Below are 13,498 nucleotides of genomic sequence, written 5' to 3'. Positions count from 1 at the left end.
CCCGAGATGCCTAATACCTTCCTCGGGAAATTATCACAACCCTTACCATTTCTTTGGTACTAAAAGGTTTCTTTTCCGTTAATAAATCTTTTTTCCAAAATGGTTTCCTAATTCCATTAAAATTAGGTGGCGACTCTGTTTTCACACAAAGAGCCAAGTTATTGGTACGCTTTTATACACAAGTGTAAAAGCGGATCGTAACAGTGACTATGCGATGTGTTTTAACTTGGTCTACGTTTAGGCTATGTTAATAAGGCCTTAGAATGATTTTTAGAGACTAAGTATGAAAAGCAAAAAAATTCTGAGCTCACTGCCTAAATTGCACCGCTACAGCGGGGAAGGGTCCCGCTACAACGAAGGGTTGATTTCCAAATGGTCTCTACAGCGAGGGGGTGTCTCGTTGCAGCAAATCGGGGACCACTACAGCGGACCTCAGTAAGTCAGAATCCCGATTTAAATACCTTATTTCGACCCCACTCCTCACATAATCCCAAAAATAATTCCCAAGAGCACAGAGGCGACCTTTTAAGTCTAGGGCACTATTCTTCATCAAAGGTAAGCCTTAATCACTAACTTTCTACGCGTAATGTTCTTGGTGTTCTTGTTTCAATCAAAGGACCTTTAAGGGGAATTGAAAGGTCGAACACACATACCAAGGAAACGCTAGAATATTAATGAGTATTATTGATTGTTCGACTATCTAGGAGTAGAGATTATCGCTTCATAGCATGAGAACTTGATATTCAATGATGGAAATTGGTTATTGAGACCTAGGGTTCCAATAAAAATGTGAACTTTGGCTAGAAATCAGATTAGAAGGGTTAAAATGATTAGAGAACCCATTAATTGATTCAATATGATGCTTGAGACTAGCATTAGGATTATTATGAACCTAAGGATAATTAAACCATTTGATTAAGGGTAAAATTGGTAGGATTGTCATCCCTAATTTGTTATTATTAAGTTGATGATCCTTTACTAAATTAGAATTGTAATTCTAGACTTTAAACGTTCTGAAGATTTGCATTGCATTGTTCCAGAGTGATTGCATTGTTCCAGTTCGGCTGTGAGGTAGGTTACGATTTACTTGAATTAGACTTTGATTAGTTGATTGTATATGTCATAGAATCTATGAGAGAAAGCATGTCTAGGACTTTGGACATGGAGTTTGGGTGATTGTTGTTAGTTGCATGATTAAATTGTATGAAGTGTTTCCCCATTGTTGAGGTTGATAAACTTGAATTGTATTCTTTAGACCGTTGTGGGTGCCACTCACGTCTGTTTGGGACGTGACAAAGTTGGTGTCGGAGCTTTAGGTTCGTTGATCTCATCGTACTAGGCCATGTCTAGTAAAGTACTGCAGATCGGTACGGAGACGTCTATACTTATTTTCGGGAGGCTATGGGACACTAGGAAATTCTTTCTTTCTTTCGTGCTACTTGATTCCAATTGGTATCTAGATGATTCAAATTGGTATCTGACTTTTCTTTCTATTCTCTCATAGATGGTGAGGACTCGTGTGGCAACAACAGCAAACGAGGCACCCGCGCCGGCCGCTAGGGTAGTAGCTCGTGAGGGAGGTCAGGCCGCTATAGCCGCAGCTCGTGGAGGAAGAGGCCAAGCCAGGGGCCGTGGCTGTGATAGAGGCAGGGGAGCAGCAGCACCAGCCGGAGACGGGGCTCCTGCGGCTAGTCAGTAACGCGCTGAGTCCCCTGAGCCTCCGGTTGTTCAGGATGAGGAGGCAGAGTTTGCAGCAGCACCAGCTCAGCCAGATATAATTGCTACTCCTGTGCTGTCAGATGTTTTGGTCCGAGTGCTAAACCTATTGAATGGCTTAGCAGAGGCAGGTGTGTTGCCAGCAGCAGCACGTAATTAGGGTGCGAGAGTAGGTTGTCTGGCTCAGGCTCCAGTTCAGGCACCAGGGGTAGAACATGTTGCAGCTGTGGCTCTCCATTTGGATGAGGCACCAGGGGTAGATCCCCTATATATGTTTGCCACAAGGGCATTGTCCTTGAAATTACGGAAGATAGTCGATGATTATCGTAACCCTCATTGGGTGAAATTTAATCGGCTACTTTTGACGTGGAGTGATTTAAAGGAGGAATTGAGGCGCATTCATTCTAGGTTGTTTTAATCTATGTTGACTACATTGGTCCTAGTGTGGGAAGTCTTCTATGTTTCTAGGGAAGATAATTCCCATTTATTTCTATTTTGACTAGTTCCTTCCTTTACAACTATATATAGGGGTGATTGTCATTCATTGTAAGTCAGATTTTGAAGAATATATTATATTGAGAGTTCTTTTGAACCTTTGTGGCATTACTTTTGGATTTATCTTTCAACCTAACTAGTTCCTAGTTCAAGGTAGTAAGATAATTTCTTCCTTGATATCTTTGATTTCTTTTTGGTATTCTTTCGAAGGCGGTTAGTTCTAAATACTAATTGTTGTCTTAAGTTACTCACAAAGCGGTCAGGATCCTAATCTATTGTTTTTGATTTGTTATCTCAAGTAAAAGCGTTAGATTTCTTCCTATAAATCTATACGTTGTTACTTGGATCTTGTCAAGACTTTAGAACTAACGTTCTTGGAAATTCGTGGATTGTTCCTTCGAATTTCCCATATCTTTTATTTTCTAGTTTTTAGATTCTTTTCTATATTTGCTTCCGCACTTCTTATATTTTAATTATAAATTCGGGATCTCCCTAACCGCGTTGTTATCAAGTGGTATCAGAGCGGTTCTATCAAGATTCCGTTCTTGATAATCTTGGGGATTTCTTGAAAAAAAAAAAGAGCAAAAAAATAAATAATAAAAAGTACTGTAGCAGTGAACAGTGACGAAAAAAAAAAGAAAAAAAAAAGTTTAGTGTTTGCTCTTCAAGAAATTTCTTCCATTTATTTGTTTTCTAAAGATTAAGATAGAAAACAAGAAGAGGGGATCCTAGATCTTTAAAGCTAAGAACCAATCAATTTTTTTCTTGCTCCTTTAAAAAAAAAGTCCTTTTTGTTCGAGTCTTGTTTCAACTAAATTCTAATTCTTTCTAGCATTGGTTCTTCACTTTTTTTTTTAGTGCCCTAAAATTCTTTATTTTACTACTAAGGGCTTGATTCTAGTGGGGTTTAATTATAAATCCACAAAGTGTTTTCCCAAAGGTTATTTGAGGGGAAAAAGGCAAGAGTGGGTGAGAATAATTGAGGAAAAAAGCCAAAAAAAAAAAAAAAACTGAGTGATACATTTTCTTTAAAATAACTATGTCTTTCACAATTGCAAGAATCTATGATTATGAAGGATTGGCCAAGTGCGGCAGTAATCATGTGGTACTACCAAGATTGTGCATGTGTGCTAGTAAAGAAACTTACCTACAATGGGAATACTATATGGAGCATATATTTGCTTGTAACAATTTTTGGGAGATGGAAAAATTGGAGTTTGCCACAAGGGCATTGTCCTTGAAATTACGGAAGATAGTCGATGATTATCGTAACCCTCATTGGGTGAAATTTAATCGGCTACTTTTGACGTGGAGTGATTTAAAGGAGGAATTGAGGCGCATTCATTCTATAACACTGTCCCAAGATGAAGCTAACTCCAAAATTCCTATTCGTTCCAATAAGATGGTTAAGTATGTAATCTTCCAAGAGGAGGAGTCAAGTTGTGAACAAAAGAGTGACTCTTCATCATGTGTAACTTCTCTTACACTAACAGAAGTTCCTAAACCTCCAGAAAAAAGAGAAGATGAGAGAATAAAAGAACTGAGTGAAAAAGAAAATTATAAGGAAGAGAGATACAAAATTGGGTGGAGTAAGGGAGTGCAAAATGGTAACTCAAGAGAGGAAAAAGGAAAGTTTCAGTTGAGAAAAGCGAGTGAGTTGTCACAAGAAAAGAATGGAGATAAAAACAAAAGCAAGAGTGAAAAGAATGAGAGTGAAGGCAGAGATGTTAGAACAAAAAGTGTTTTGTTACAAGAATTGAGAGAATCAAAAGAGAGCTTAAGTGAGAATGGTTCTAGTTTATCTTCTAACCTCCTTACTCTTTGTCTTTCTAGTGTTTTTGAATCTACATTGCAGGTTTCGGAACAAGCGCCCATGCGGTCTTTAGAACAGCAAAGAAAAGAGATAAAGAACTTATGTTGCCAAGAAGATTCCGCAAAATTTTCAAGTGCTACATCACATGTAGACCAAGGTAGAGGATCCTTTAAGGAAGCAACTTGTGGTAAAATGGCTAAACCTAATACTTTATGTGCTTTAAAAGCCATTGAATGTGAAGGAATTGTAGGTAAGAGTTGTGATAATTCAATTTTTGAATCTGTTGTTTCATCACCTATGGATGAGAGTTATTCTCCTTGTTTAGGTCATTCTTTATTTGACTCTAGTGATGCAGTTGTTGATGAGAACTCATTCATGTCTAATGTGCACTATGCTAGTAATCTTTTAGTTGTAGCAATGGAAGGGGATATGACTAATCTCATTAGTCAAGGTTTTAAAGTGTGGGATAACCCATTGTGGGATGATACTAAACATGAGTTTACTGTACATTTTTGTCCACTTTGGGATTCCAATGAAGGAAGCAAAGGTGATGAAGTTTCCAATAAAGACATTGAGACACATGAAGCTTTTGGTGCCGTAGATATTGAGAAAGTTGAGCTAGGTGCAGAATGTAGTAGTTCAAGTGTGGAAAAGGACAAGTGCTCACACATTGCTAATTTCACAATATCTTTATCTTGTTTCGTCGATCCTTTTTTGCAGGTTTATTCCAAGCCACTTCTTGAGGAAATTACTTTTGGTCCATATCTTGATTATGGTATATCTAATGGTGAGGTTAAATTATTTAGCAAGAGCAAATATGGTATGTTTTCCTTGTATTCATACGCTTTTGGTCTAGCTAATGAACCTCTGCAATTTAAAGATCTTATGAATTGTGTTTTTAGTGCTTGTGTTGGTGATTACATTTTCCTGTTAGCTGATGTTATACTTGGACTTTTAAAAGGAGTGTTTGTGCATAAAAATAATAAGTGGATTAAATGGTTGCATGGTCACTACCTTGTGTTACTCATACCAAGTGGTTGTTGTGTTTTTCTACTTATTGTGATTATCATGTTGGTTGCAGGAAAATATCAAGATTCAAGGACGAGAATAATCTTTAAGAGAGGAAGAATGATAGCAACCATGAAGGCTCAAATGCATTAAATAGAAAATAAGGTCACCACCAAGATTCGAGACGAATCTTCTTTAAGAGGGGGAGAATGATAGCAGCCATGGAAGCTCAACTCCATTGAAGGACAAGGAAATGTTATGTCAAGATCAACGGGCTTCAATTAGCAATTAAAAAAATTGTCTTGTGATGGTAGAAGACCTCCAGCCCTATTCAGATTTTTTTCCTCAAGTCTTACACCTATTTGGAGGCCCAAATTAAAGTCCAAAGTGAGATGAAATGAGGCCCAAATCAGCCCCAAAAGAAGAAGTTTCCAGCAGCCCAAATTGGCCCAAATTAGTTTCTAGAATAAATAATTAATTGTTGTTTTAATCTATGTTGACTTGCATTGGTCCAAGTGTGGGTAGTCTTCTAGGTTGTTTTAATCTATGTTGACTACATTGGTCCTAGTGTGGGAAGTCTTCTATGTTTCTAGGGAAGATAATTCCCATTTATTTCTATTTTGACTAGTTCCTTCCTTTACAACTATATATAGGGGTGATTATCATTCATTGTAAGTCAGATTTTGAAGAATATATTATATTGAGAGTTCTTTGAACCTTTGTGGCATTACTTTTGGATTTATCTTTCAACCTAACTAGTTCCTAGTTCAAGGTAGTAAGATAATTTCTTCCTTGATATCTTTGATTTCTTTTTGGTATTCTTTCGAAGGCGGTTAGTTCTAAATACTAATTGTTGTCTTAAGTTACTCACAAAGCGGTCAGGATCCTAATCTATTGTTTTTGATTTGTTATCTCAAGTAAAAGCGTTAGATTTCTTCCTATAAATCTATACGTTGTTACTTGGATCTTGTCAAGACTTTAGAACTAACGTTCTTGGAAATTCGTGGATTGTTCCTTCGAATTTCCCATATCTTTTATTTTCTAGTTTTTAGATTCTTTTCTATATTTGCTTCCGCACTTCTTATATTTTAATTATAAATTCGGGATCTCCCTAACCGCGTTGTTATCACCCCAGGACCTGAGGTATTTCCTAGGCCAATGAGAGGACCGATGATGACAGGTGACGAACATGATTTGTTTTGGAGGTTCACTAAGTGAAGCCTCCAGAGTTCTTTGGTACTGAGGCAAAGGATACTATGAATTCATTATCAATTGCCCCGAGAGGATCCACAAGATAGGGGCAGTTGAGAAGTACGGAGTAGAGTTTGTTATTTTTCAGCTCATGGGAAATGCTAAGCTATGGTGGAGGGAGTTTGTAGAATGTAGAGCAGCGAATTTGCCTCCATTAACTTGGACTTAGTTCTAATAGATTTTTCTTTAAAAGTAAGTTCCTCATACTTTGAGGGATAGGAGGCGTGATGAGTTCAGTAATATCAAGCAGGGAAATTCTTTTGTGGCTGCTTACGAGTCCCGATTTCACTCATTGGCTCGTTATGCTCTCCAGCTTTTTCCTACTGAGGAGGAGAGGGTTAGATGTTTTGTCAAAGGGTTGAATACTGCCCTTCAGTTATTGACTCTTCAGCTGGTGACTAGGGGTTATACTTTTCAAGAGGTTGTGGATCACATAAAGACTGTTGAAGGTGTCTGTCAAGATGGCTACAATAAATATGCAGAGAAGAAGGCCCAAAAGGGTAGTAATTTCAGTGGTACATTTTCTAAGGGAGGGGGATCCCAGAGTTACTCGGGTCATCAGGTTCAGCAGACTATCCCGGCTTCGGTTAGAGGCTCATCTGGAGTCGTTCAGTACTCTACCAGCCAGGCAGGGGACTCTCAGTCCCGAGTTCCAAATCAGTGAGGTTATTCAGCTTCTTCAGTGTCAGTTAAGAGGCCCACCCTTGAGCGTGCCTGCTTTAATTATGGCGAGTAGGGGCACATCAAGAGGTTTTGTCCTAGACTCAGGCAGGATATCCAGAGTGGTCAATTTTAGGCTTCCAGACCCCCAGCTGCTCCGGCTAGAGGAGGGGGATCTTTTGGTGGGAACCATGCTCAGACTGGACGGGGTGGTCACATGACTGGTTGAGGTGGCACTCAGCCCAACAGGGGCAGTAATCAGGCTGGTATGGGTGGTACTCAGACAGTTCAGGGTGACCGTGGAGGTTCTTAAACTAGTGGTGGGTGTGCCTATCTCTATGCTATGCCAGGTAGGCCAGAGGCCGAGAGCTCAGTCGCGGTTATCACAAGTACTATCTCAATCTGTCACCGGCAGGCTTCTCTACTATTCGATCCGGGCTCCACCTCTTCGTATGTGTCTACTTATTTTTCTAGGAGTTTTGATACGACTTGTGACTTGCTTAATACTTCTATTTTGTGTCTACTCCAATCGGAGTTTCTGTGGTTGTAAATAAAGTGTTTCGATCTTGCACTGTCACAATTATGGGTTATGGTACCTGGGTAGCCATAATGAATTAGACATGGTAGATTTCAATGTTATTCTTGGTATGAGTTGGCTATCTCCCTACCATGCAATCCTAGACTGTCATGCTAAAATTGTTACCTTAGCTATGCCCGGGATACCCAGACTTAAGTAGAAAGGAAACCTTAATCCCTTTCCCATGAAAATTATCTCATATGTTCCGGCTAGGAAACTCATTGAGAGGGGGTGCCTGGCTTATTTGGCGCATATTCGTGATACTGATGTTGAGATTCCTCCACTTAAGTCAGTTCCTGTAGGTTGTGAGTTCGCAGAGGTATTTCCTACGGCCTTACCCAGTATTCCACCAGACCGTGACATTGATTTCTGTATTGACTTAGAGCCGGGCCTCCATATCGTATGGCTCCAGCAGAGTTGAGGGAATTGAAAGAACAACTTCAGGAGCTTCTCGGTAAGGGTTTTATTCACCCGAGTGTCTCTCCATAGGGCACTCCTGTGCTTTTTGTGAAAAAGAAGGATGGGACTATGTGAATGTGCATTGATTATCGCCAGTTAAATAAACTCACCATCTGAAATAAATATCCAATTCCTCATATTGATGATCTGTTTGACCAGCTTCAGAGAGCATGTGTGTTCTCTAAAATTGATTTGAGATCGGGCTACCACCGGGTAAAGATTCGGGCGGAAGATATCCCTAAGATAGCTTTTCGGACTAGATACAGGCATTATGAGTTTCTTGTCGTGTCTTTAGGGCTCACTAATGCCCCCGCTGCTTTTATGGATTTGATGAACCGAATTTTTAAGCCATTCATAGATTCTTTTCTTATTGTATTTATTGATGATATACTGATTTATTCGAAGATCAGGGAAGATCATGAAAAACATCTGAGAGTTATCCTTGGATTGTTGAGGGATAGGAAGTTGTATGCTAAATTCCCTAAGTGTGAATTTTGGCTTGATTTGGTGTCCTTCTTGGGACACGTGGTTTCGAAATAAGGGATTATGGTTAATCCCAAGAAGATTGAGGCCATCAAATATTGGGCTAGGCCTATCCATATCAGTGACAGAAATCTGCAGCTTCGTGGGTTTAGCTAGTTACTATCGCCAGTTCGTGAAGGGATTGGCTTCCATTGCATAATACTTGACCCGTATGACGCAGAAAGAGGTACCTTTTCAATGGTCCGATGAGTGTGAAGAGAGCTTTCAAAAGCTCAAGACGCTGTTGACTACAGCACCGATTCTTGCTTTACCCGTGAAGGGTAAGGATTTTGTGGTTTATTGTGATGCTTCCCGTTCAGGTTTGGCTGTTGTGTTGATGCAGGATAAGAGAGTTATTTCCTATTCTTCCAGGTAATTGAAGATTCATGAAAAGAATTATCTGACTCATGACTTAGAGTTTGCATCAGTGGTATTTGCATTGAAGATTTGGAGAAACTATCTTTATGGTGTCCATTGGGAAATATTCACTGATCATCATAGCCTGCAGCACGTGTTTACTCAGCAGGATTTAAATTCTAGGCAGCATAGATGGATGGAATTGTTGAAGGATTATCATAATACTATTTTATACCATCCGAACAAGTCAAACGTAGTGGTGGATGCCTTGAGTAGGAAGTCATCTAGTATGGGAAGCTTGGCTCATTTGGTCACTTCAGAGCGTCTGTTAGCCATGGAAGTTCAGGCTCTGGATAACAGTTTAGTGCGGCTTGATTTATCCGGTTCTGGCAAGGTATTGGCTTTTATTGAGGCGAGGTCATCTCTTCTAGATCAAATTAAGGCAAAACAATGTGATGATCCGGGTTTATGCAAAATTTGGGACAAGGTAATGAGTGGTGAGGCCGAGGTTATGATCGATGAAGAGGGCGTGTTGAGGATTAAGGGGCACGTGTGCATTCCTCGAGTGGATAACTTGATGCAGACCTGAGGGTTCCCCTCCCCTGACTTGGACTCAGTTCTACCGGGCCTTCCTTGAGATATATGTGCCCCGGTCTTTAAGAGAGACGCGTAGGGACGAGTTTCTACATCTACCGCATAGGGGTATGACTGTGAAACCTATGTGACTCGTTATCTGTATCTGGACCATTATTCCACCCCTTGATCGCTACTGAGTCTGACAGGATTAGGCTTTTTGTTAGTGGGTTGGTCGGTCTTCTTCATATTCCTTGCCTTCAGATGGAGGCCATGGGGGCTTCCCTCCAGTCCATCATCAAGCATGCTTCTTTGGTTGAGGTCGCTAAGGCCCCTGCATTTGGAGGTAGTGGTGCCAAAAGACTGTGTCAGACTGGGAGTGATAGTGGTTCTAGTTCGAGGGGCGCCAATCAGTCTTCTAAGCCGTATCAGCCATATTCTGGCTGCCCTATGCACTCAGCTTTCCAGGTTTCCTCCAGTGAGCCACCCAGACAGAGAGCTCCCGAGAGTTCATTTTCTTGACTGGTAGACATGGTTGTTTCATCCGGGTCCTGAGCTTCAGTTTAACAGCCTTCGTCCCCTCTGATCTATTTTTTCATGTGGAGAGGTTGGGTATATTTCTAGGATATGTTCCTGACCCAGACGAGATTATCAGCCACAAATGACTCTGACATCGTCTGGTGGTCGAGGTGGTGCTTCTCAGAGAGGCGGTGCTCAGTCAGGCCGCGGTGGTTCTCAGAGTTCTAGAGGTGGATCCCAGGAAGTTAGAGGTAGGTCCCAGAATGCGAGAAGGGGATTTCAGACTGGACGTGGTGGGGCCCATTGTTACTCGTTTTCGATTAGGCCAGAGGCAGAGGCCTTAGATGCTATTATTGCAAGTACCATTTATGTCCGTCATAAAGCAGTATCTGTGTTATTTGATCCTAGATCCACTTATTCGTATGTGTCTACATATCATGTCGTTGGTTGGGATTTGCCTTGCGAGAGCATAGATATACTTGTTTAAGTGTCTACTCCGGTTCGAGATTCTCTGATTGTTTATCGAGTTTACCGGTCCTGTTTGGTTACTTTTATGAGGTATGACACCTGGGTAGATTTGATGATTCTTGATATGGTGGACTTTGATATTATCTTGGGTATGTCCTGGCTTTCTCCTTATCACGCGTTATTGGACTGTCACGGTAAGACAGTTACTTTAGCCATGCCAGGCATTCCTAGACTTATATGGAGGGTTACACCTAGTCCCGCTCCGAAGAAGATCATTTCCTTCCTTCAGGTGAAGAAGTTAGTCAATAAGGGGTGTTTAGCCAATCTGGCTCATGTGCGAGACACGACTGTTGCATCTCCACCCCTTAAGTCCATTCCTATAGTGAGCGAGTTCGCGAAGGTATTCCCGTCTAACCTGTCGGGTATGCCACCCGATCGTGACATTGATTTCTGTATTGACTAGGATCCAGGCACTCGACCTATTTCTATTCCGTTATTTCGGATGGCACCTGCCGAGTTGAGAGAGCTTAAGGAGCAGTTACAGGATTTATTGAGCAAGGGGTTCATCAGACCGAGTGTCTCCCCTTGGGGTGCTCCTGTGTTATTTATGGAGAAGAAAGATAGGACCATGAGGATGTGCATTGATCATCGCCAGCTGAATAAGGTTACCATTCGGAACAAGTGCCCTATTCCTCATATTGATGATCTATTTGACCAGCTTCAGGGTGCCTCAATATTTTTGAAGATTAACTTGCGTTCAGGCTACCACCAGTTGAGGATCAGGGCTGAGGATATTCCGAAGACAGCCATTATGAGTTTCTGGTGATGTCTTTTGGGCTTACCCGGCTGCATTTATGACTTTGATGAATGGCATTTTTAGGCTATTCCTTGATTCCTTCATAATTGTGTTTATTGATGATATCTTGGTGTATTCCAATAGTAGAAAGGAGCATGAGAGCCTTCTTCATATTGTTCTTAGGTTGTTGAAGAAGCAGTGTGAGTTCTGGTTGGAGTCTGTGGCATTCTTGGGCCACATTGTGTCTAAGGATAGGATTATGGTTGACCCATGGAAGATTGAGGCTGTGAGGGATTGGGCAAGGCCCACTACTGTTACTGAGGTTCGTAGTTTTGTAGGTTTGGCCAGTTCTTACCGTCACTTTGTGAAGGGTTTTGCTACTATTGCTTCATCTTTGACCAGATTGACTCAGAAGGATGTTCCATTCCAGTGGTCAGATGATTGTGAGGAGAGCTTTCAAAAGCTCTAACTTCTTTTGACTTCAGCCCCGATCTTAGCATTACCCGTGGAGGGTAAGGATTTCGCGATTTATTGTGATGCATCCAGTATGGGTTTGGGTGTTGTGTTGATGCTAGAGGGTAGAGTGATAGCTTATGCTTCCCGTCAGTTGAAGATTCATGAGAAGAATTACCCTACCCATGACTTGGAGTCGTTGCCCGTGGTCTTCGCTTTGAAGATTTGGAGGCACTATTTGTACGGTGTCCATTGTGAGGTTTTCACCGATCACTGTAGCCTTTAGCATGTGTTTACCCAGAGAGATCTTAATTCTAGGCAGCGCCGATGGATGGAACTCCTAAAGGACTATGACATCTCTATTCTTTATCATCCCGAGAGAGCCAATGTGGTGGCTGATGCCTTGAGTCGCAAGGCAGTGAGTATGGGGAGTTTAGCTCATTTGATTGTTTCTGAGCATCCGGTGGGCATGGAGGTTCAGACTCTGCCCAACAGTTTCATTCGCCTTGATATTTCAGCCCCAGGCAAGGTTTTGGCTTGTGTAGAGGTGAGGTCATCCTTATTGGACCAGTTGAGTAAGATTCGAGATAGAGTTTTGAAGGGTGAGGCCAAGGAGGCCGTGATTGATCCTGAGGGCATTTTGAGGATTAAAGGTCGTGTGTGCATTCCTCGTGTTGGGGATTTGATTCAATTGATCTTGTCTGAGGCTCATAGGTCGATTCCGAGAGGTCCGGATGGTTGTTTATAATTTGTGTGTATATCTAGTTTGATTCCCAATGCACTCGGATGCATTTTGGGACTTGGGTTGGGAAGTTAGAAATGAGGTATCGGGGGTTGCATCGATCAACAAGTCCTCCATTGGAAATTTTGAGCCCACGAGTGCATTCGTAGCGTGTTTTTATATAGGTCTGTGTATGTGGTTTGTGAGCAGATGGCCTCGGGAGTTGGTCGAGATTTCGGTTGGAACTTGGAAAAATAAGTAGGATTCTGGTACTTGGTGTCCGCCAGAGCGGCACCAGTGCCGTCCCAGCGGCACCGCCATAACGGTGGGATGGCCGCTGGGGCGACCAAGTATGTTTTGCCCAGACCGTCCCGATGGTCTGGGAAGGCACCGGGGCGGCCCCAATGCCGCCGTGGCGGATCAGGCCTGTTATTTCATTAAGTGTGTATTAAAAATCCCTTAGTCTATCATTTATCACCATTACGGAGCTCTCTGGAACTGTGCTAGAAGATTCTTGGGGGAAAACCTTAGTGGTAAGTCTTGCTAATCTCCTTACTAATTCATTACTCCTAATTATCTTAGAATTCACCTTTCCTTATTAGTTCCTTAGTAATTAAAGATAAAAAGTGGATTTAATGGATATTCTACTTAGGCTTTTTAATGATGAAATTGATTAGGTTTATGCTAGATTATGATGTATCTAAGGTTATTAATCATATATCTTTTATTATTAGTGTTGGATCCTTGAATCAAAGAATTAGGGTTTATACCCAAAATTGGGGGTTTTGCTTGAATCTCGAAATTGGATGAATCCTTGAGTTAATTTCGCAATTAGTTGATGGGTTTTGATCACCTAGTGTTAATTGGATAATTTACCCCCGAATTTCCCGTTTTGCCCTTGTGGGCCCAATTTCCCCAAATTCTAGGGTTGGTTTTGACCTAATTTGAATTATAGCAATATAGGTATCGATCTTCATGATTTCTAATCTAGATTTTGAATATGCCTAGACTTCTTTGATCTTGAGGCTCAGCGGAAGGGCAAGGCTAAAGAGTGATTGTTGGTGTTTTGTTGTTCGGCCATCTAGGTAGGTTATGGCTTACCCTTGGTGA

Source organism: Lycium barbarum, chromosome 12 (genome assembly GCF_019175385.1).
Source record: "Lycium barbarum isolate Lr01 chromosome 12, ASM1917538v2, whole genome shotgun sequence".
NCBI lineage: Eukaryota > Viridiplantae > Streptophyta > Magnoliopsida > Solanales > Solanaceae > Lycium > Lycium barbarum.
The sequence above is the reverse complement of the archived record's forward strand: the minus strand, read 5'-3'. Positions refer to the sequence as shown.